At 43.3% G+C, this 6,990-nt stretch overlaps 1 pseudogene; it reads left to right on the top strand.

Annotated features, from left to right (window-relative positions):
• The first annotated feature begins 3,514 nt into the window (after positions 1-3,514).
• LOC147852812 (uncharacterized) lies at positions 3,515-6,286 on the top strand (annotated as a pseudogene).
• Positions 6,287-6,990: the final 704 nt, after the last annotated feature.

The following is a 6,990-nucleotide window of genomic DNA, read 5'->3' as shown; positions in this document are numbered from 1 at the left end:
AATAGTCTTCCACTTACATGCCAACGCAATTGCAAGGGTTCCAAAGGCAGCGAGCGCCACAAAAATTTACTTTAAAAGTCATTCAGTAATCAGGACCTAGATGGCCTCGTAGAGAAGCGGTCCAACACCTATTGGGCTATCTCTTGCAGTCCTCCAAAGAAAATCCGAGTCCTTGCTTAAAGGATTGATTTCAATTGGTGATCTTAAAGAAGCGAGATTATGTGTTGAAGAGCCGCAAAGCCAAGACTTCCATTCTCAGTTGGTGTAAATGGTCAGGACAATCTTATTAGAGTCATTAGAAGGCCAATAGCGGGAGAGAGGGATCTGGTAAAGAAGCTCTTCGTAGATTTATGGGCAGAAAAGGCTTTGTGAGGCAAGGATATTAAGACTCACAACAGAGCAGCTGGAAGATGTTGTCCTTGACAATCCTTTGGCACCTAAGCATTTTGGGGATCTTATTGGGAAGTTGATTCTTTTTTATGTCATTGGATTTGGATTCTTGGTGGATATCCTAAAGAAAACTATTATTATTAGCCTCCACGTGAGGAGCGACATGTTTTTAAGATTGTCTTCTATACATGTGCCCCAAAACCCCATCTCACATTGCGATGTGTGTGAGCTAAGTTGCATAGAAGCAATGGCTAAGATGGCAGACAATCGGATAGGCTCTAACATGTGTCGATGTGTGTCATGAAAAATATGGTTTTGTGGTTAGGTGCAACTTGTGTAGTATAATGTGTGAAGCGTGAGCCTCCACATTTTCCCCATGTTATGATACATTGCCGTTGTTATGAGGATTCTAGTGATGCATGTTAAAGCAAGTGTGTTGCATCCCATTTACCAAACCATTTTTCCATATCTTGCATCTAATCAAAACACAAAATTTTGCTTACTTCTCGTGCAATCCTAAGAAGTCGATATGAGAGACTTTTTTGAACCTTGAGCATGTATTCGACAGCCCTTTCCATGGTCTTGATCTCAATGGGAAGTGATATCGTCTCAAGTAGGAGGGTGTATGGTGTTTGTTTCCTAAATTGTAGAAATGCTTTTGGACATTCTCAAACTCTTTCCAAGTAGATTTAGGGATGCTATCACCCATCACATAATTTCTCCATGATTCCACGTGTTCTGAAATGCATAATATGTCCTCTTTCCCACCTCTAGCTGATGGGTAGCACATTGATTCCATCTATGATTTAAATAGATTTCAATCTTTCCACACACTCTAGTGGTTGATTATTGTACATAACGATTTATTTATTTATTTGGCTCTTTGAAAGCATAATCTTTGTTTTAGCGTCGTTGACACTAAATGTAGTGTGCATGCAATTCATTTCCAATACCTTTATAAGCTTTTGTGCATCACCTAAAGTATTTGAAAAAAAAAACTATATTATCAACATATACCAAAAGCATAATGACCACATTCCCGATGACAACTTCTTCAACGCTTCTTCCTTTACCAACTTTGCAACTATTTCTTCCAATTGATCAATGCATAGACCAAATAGAGATGGTGAGAGTGGGCATCCTTGCTTAACACCAATAATGCTAGTGAAACAATCTAAAAGTCTATCACCCATATGCACACAACACACAACCTTCTTATAGATTCGGGAAATTGCAAGTGTATATTCACTTGGCACTTTGAGTTCTTTCATTTGCCTCCAAAGATGCTCACGAAGTACCATAACAAAACCTTTCCTGAAGTCTAAGAAGCAACAATATAAACATAAATCTCTCAAGCGACTTTCCTCCTGTGCAAGCAAGTTTGAAAAACTGTAAGGGCTCTTCGAGAGTCAAGGCTCTTGGGAGTAATAATGTTTGGATAGATACATTTTGGCTTTCCTAAGTTGTATCGGGGAAAAACATTAAAGGTTAACATTCATAATGTAATATTCCAAATTTGGCATTTTAGCATCTTGCCACTTCATCCTCAACGTATCTAGTAATATTTAAGGTGGAGACTAGAAAGAATGACGCTTTGGGAGCAACCCTTATGTTTTTAGCCTTTCCTTTCCTTTTTCTCCTGTGTGATCACCTATTTCCCCAACATACCTTCTATTTCCCCATCTCTTGAACCATTTCATAATGTCACGCATCCAAACAAATGAGGGGATTTTGCTCTTATTTTCTTTTTACCTTGCATCCTACATTGCAAACTTGTTTTGGCAATATGTGATCAAGTATATTCTTGGCTTTTGTGACATACTGCATATATAATCGTCATATGACTAGCACCTCTATTGGTTGAACACCTACTTCTAATAACATGAGAGGATGCGATGTTGAGGATTTTAATCCTAATTGTCCATGTTACAATTGTTTGTTAATTTTCTCTATTTCATCCCATGCACTAAGTGAGATAGTGCTACCCTAAACTGTCACTCCATAAAGCAACACTTGAACCACTAAATGTTCGATGACATAAATCTTACTTTCCATAGTTAAATGTCACTTTAGTTTCATCTCAATTGTAAAATTACTATTTCAACCTACTTGAAGTCTAGACCTATTGCATACATTCCACCTACTTGTCAGTGAGACATAATATTACGATATTTGAGGCTTTACACCATTTGTATTAGTTCTCCTCTATATATAAAAGTGGGGTAGTTTCTTGGTTGTATTGCCGTCATTTTGGTTGTTCGCATTGATAATTAATTTGATGATTGACAAATTGTTTTAGTGCCAAAGTTCTCGTATGTCACCAACATTGGGGAAAATTGTAATGTGCCTCCATTGAATTTGTTGTATTATCTTCTTCTTACTTTTCCCCATATCACTTGATTGACCTTAGAAATATGAATCTTGTAGGTATGTTCTCATTTCCGCTTTTGGGTGTGTTGGTTGACATTAGATAAAAGTTGCCCTTGAATTTCATAAGTCTTGATTGAGCTCTTGAATGTGTCAAAGAATATACAAATCACATGTAAAGTATGTGTATTAATTTCAATAACTTGGAGAACCTATCTTATCATGAATCTTGTGTTGATTTCAATGATTCATGAAGAAAGTTTGGTTCCGTACTACCACTTTTAAACGAATTCGCTAAGTATTACTTATGACCCATTGCTATGACTAGCCCTAAGGTGGAACTAATTATTTTGGAAGATGGAAGGTAGATGGGTATGATCTAGACTTTACGTTTAAAGACAATTGATTGTACATGTGGGCCCGACAAGAAATTATCTTGCATTGTTGAGGGTGGTGAAGAAACAATCCAAACAAAATCGTTGAGGTTGGGAAAAACTTCTTAGTAACAAAAAAATGCAATGATTGACTAGCTTGTGAGACAAACCTAAACATTAGATCAGAAGTGGGCATGCTTTTACAAAAGTTTCCCGAATCTAAATAAACTATGGTAATGGTTGTGTACAAACATAATTGTTTCTTCAAACGCAGAGGCTATGGATAACGAAAGACTCACTCACTCACTCACTCACTCACTCACTCACTCCATCCTCTTTATCCAACACTCCGTTCCTCCTCCGTTGGTTTCCACCATACTTCATATTCCGTTCACGAGATGCTGAGCCTCCTCTCAATCCTTATTCTCGTCATACATTCCGCAATGCCTGAGGAGGTTCTGGCTCTTCCTGTGGCTGTCACGCCCACTCCCACTCCCTCTCCCACCACCTCCTCCTCCTCTGACATGGCCGTAGTGCAAGCCCAAGCCCAAGCTCTAATAGCATTCAAGGATGCCATCACCCATGACCCCTCTCCTTGCCTCTCCTCCTGGACCACCACCACCACCACCATCTCCACCTCCACCTCCACCTCTGCCACCACAGCGCCGCCCTCCTACTGCCCCTCCAATCGCACCGCTGGCTGGTACGGCCTGCTCTGTGATGACCTCTTCCACATCACCTCCCTCGACCTCTCCTCCTGCAGCCTCTCTGGTTCCATCTCCCCTTCTCTGGCTCTCCTCCCTTCCCTCTCTCTTCTCGACCTCTCCGACAACAACTTCTCAGGCCCCATCCCTTCTAGCCTCGGGGGTCTCATTCAGCTACACACCTTGGTTCTCTCCTTCAACAAATTCTCAGGCCCCATCCCTTCTAGCCTCGGGGATCTCATCCAGCTACAGACCTTGGATCTCCAGAGCACCAACCTGGACGGTCCCATCCCTTCTAGCCTCGGCAACCTCACCCACCTAAACACCTTGTCCCTCCAGAGAAACAAACTGGAAGGCCCCATTCCTTCTAGCCTCGGGAATCTCATCCAGCTACAGACCTTGGATCTCTCCTTCAGCAAATTCTCAGGCCCCATTCCTTCTAGCCTCGGGGATCTCATCCAGCTACAGACCTTGGGTCTCGATAGCACCAACCTGTCAGGCACCATCCCTTCTAGCCTCGGGAATCTCATCCAGCTACAGACCTTGGGTCTCTCCTTCAACAAATTCTCAGGCCCCATCCCTTCCAGCCTCGGGGATCTCATCCAGCTACAGACCTTGGGTCTCGATAGCACCAACCTGTCAGGCCCCATCCCTTCTAGCCTCGGGAATCTAATCCAGCTACAGACCTTGGATCTCTCCTTAAACAAATTCTCAGGCCCCATCCCTTCCAGCCTCGGCAACCTCAACCAGTTACAGACCTTGGCTCTCGACAGAAACAACCTGTCAGGCCCCATGCCTTCTAGCCTCGGCAACCTCACCCAGCTACAGTACTTAGATCTCGTGGCCAACAACCTGGACGGCCCCATCCCTTCTAGCCTCGGCAACCTCACCCAGCTACAGTACTTAGATCTCGCGGCCAACAACCTGGACGGCCCCATCCCTTCTAGCCTCGGGAATCTCATCCAGCTACAGTCCTTGGATCTCTACTACAACAACTTCTCGGGCCCCATCCCTTCCAGCCTCGGGGATCTCATCCAGCTACAGACCTTGGATCTCTCCTACAACAACTTCTCGGGCCCCATCCCTTCCAGCCTCGGGAATCTCACCCAGCTACAGTACTTAGATCTCGACAGCAACAACCTGGACGGCCCAATCCCTTCTAGCCTCGGGAACCTCACCCAGCTACAGTCCTTGGTTCTCCAGAGCAACAAGCTGACAGGGAAGATACCGGCTGCACTCGGTAGCTGCTCACAACTCATCCAGCTCCAATTAGGGTTTAACACTCTTACGGGTTCCATCCCCAATGAGCTGGGAATGCTCAGATATCTCGAGGAACTCTCTCTATTTACAAACAGCCTAGAAGGGATTGTCCCTGTTGACGCTTTACATAATCTGACGGCTCTTCATGTCTTACGTCTCTCTCAAAACAATTTGACTGGGAAGATAGAGAGCTTGGATCTGTCCAAGATGCGCAGCCTCGAGAGTTTTAGTGTCTATGAAAATGCTTTGGAAGGGGGTTTACCTGCTGGCCTAACAGAGAGTAAGTTACTGGTCGTCTTTGAAGTGCAGAGGAACAAATATCTCACCGGAACCTTAGGTAATACTGCTACTCCTCACATCACTGGTTTATCCAACCTAAGGGTGCTCTCGGTGAGCTACAACCAGCTATGCGGAGACATCCCTGGTTGGGTTTGGACCTCTCCAACAATCGCTTCAGCGGCCGCTTCCCTGTGACTCTCACACACCTCTCTTACTTCAAGCGCAATCAAACCTCAGACATGAACCAGAACACCCTCTACGAGGAGGTGCTAGTCACGATTAAGAACAATGTCTTCACTCTTAAATATATTCTGAGTACCCGTATCTACATTGATGTGTCCATGAACGATCTGGAAGGGGAAATTCCGGAGAGCTTTGGGGAGCTGCAAGGTTTGACAGGAGCCAACCTGTCCCACAACCGAATCAGCGGCCCCATAGGTGAGGGTACATTCGGCAGGTTGATACATTTGGAGGAGTTGGACCTGTCCTACAACCAGCTCAGCGGTGGCATCCCACAAGATCTCACGTCTCTGGACAGCCTCTCTACTCTAAACCTCGCCCACAACCAACTGGAAGGACCCATTCCTACACAGAACCACTTCGACACCAGGTTCACGTCTGCAAGCTTTGAGAACAACCCGGGGCTTTATGGATGCCCTCTTTCCTCCTGCAACACAAGCGACCACAATGCGAGTAGTAGAAGTAGAAGCACAGGGGACCCGAAGCAGCAGGTATTATTGATTGTGATTTGGTTCCATGAGTTTGTATCTCCGTGGGCACTTCTGGTGGGCTATTCCGTTGGGCTTGCACTTGGCATATTCCTCCGCCATCTCCTCTCCTCAAATTTGAAGTGAATCTAGCTCTTGGTCAAGTGTGCTAGAATAATTAAAAATATATAAACATTTTAGTTTTTACCTATTTTAAAACATTTTAGAGGAAATAAATGTACCCCTTCGAATTATTTTAGAAAAAGACGTGCATGTTTTAGTAACCTCTCATATCTCAACGTTTTCTAACCAATATTCTCGATCACTTCATGGCCCCCATTCAAAAAGAGAGATAATGCATCTTGTCACGATCTTACCAAATGTTGTCCACATACAGAATGTCGAATCTTTAGAGGAATATTTCCATTGAGTAGTGACCACTATGATGCTTGAATCTTTGTTTTCCCATGCAACAATCTTTCATGCTCAATAAAATATTGCATCATAGATATCCATGGTTGATTTTGTTGACATATATCTCGTAATAATGCAAATCAACGATCCATCAAATGCCTTTCCAAATCCAATATTATTGCACCACCTAACCTTTTAGGAGTAGCCAAATGACACACACACACACTCTCTCTCTCTCTCTCTCTCTTGTAAAGGAATGGTTACCAAGTTTGTAAAGGAAGAATGTGTTGAAGAAGTTGCCATTGGGAATGTTGTGATTATGCTTTTGTTATATGAGGATGATGTAGTGCTTTTTGCAAATATTTTAGGAGATGCAAATATTTCAGGAAATATCTTTTTTGACACTTTGGTGACCCTAGTTCTTCTCCATAGGGTGGAAATATGGGGCGCTAGCATCCCTAAATCTACGTGGAAAGAGTTTGAAAATGTCCAAAA

This window comes from Azolla caroliniana, unplaced genomic scaffold, assembly GCF_043228905.1.
Source record: "Azolla caroliniana isolate FFs.n. ecotype wild unplaced genomic scaffold, voAzoCaro1.0.p SCAF_17, whole genome shotgun sequence".
Classification (NCBI taxonomy): domain Eukaryota; kingdom Viridiplantae; phylum Streptophyta; class Polypodiopsida; order Salviniales; family Salviniaceae; genus Azolla; species Azolla caroliniana.
This window is presented reverse-complemented; position numbering and strand designations above follow the sequence as displayed.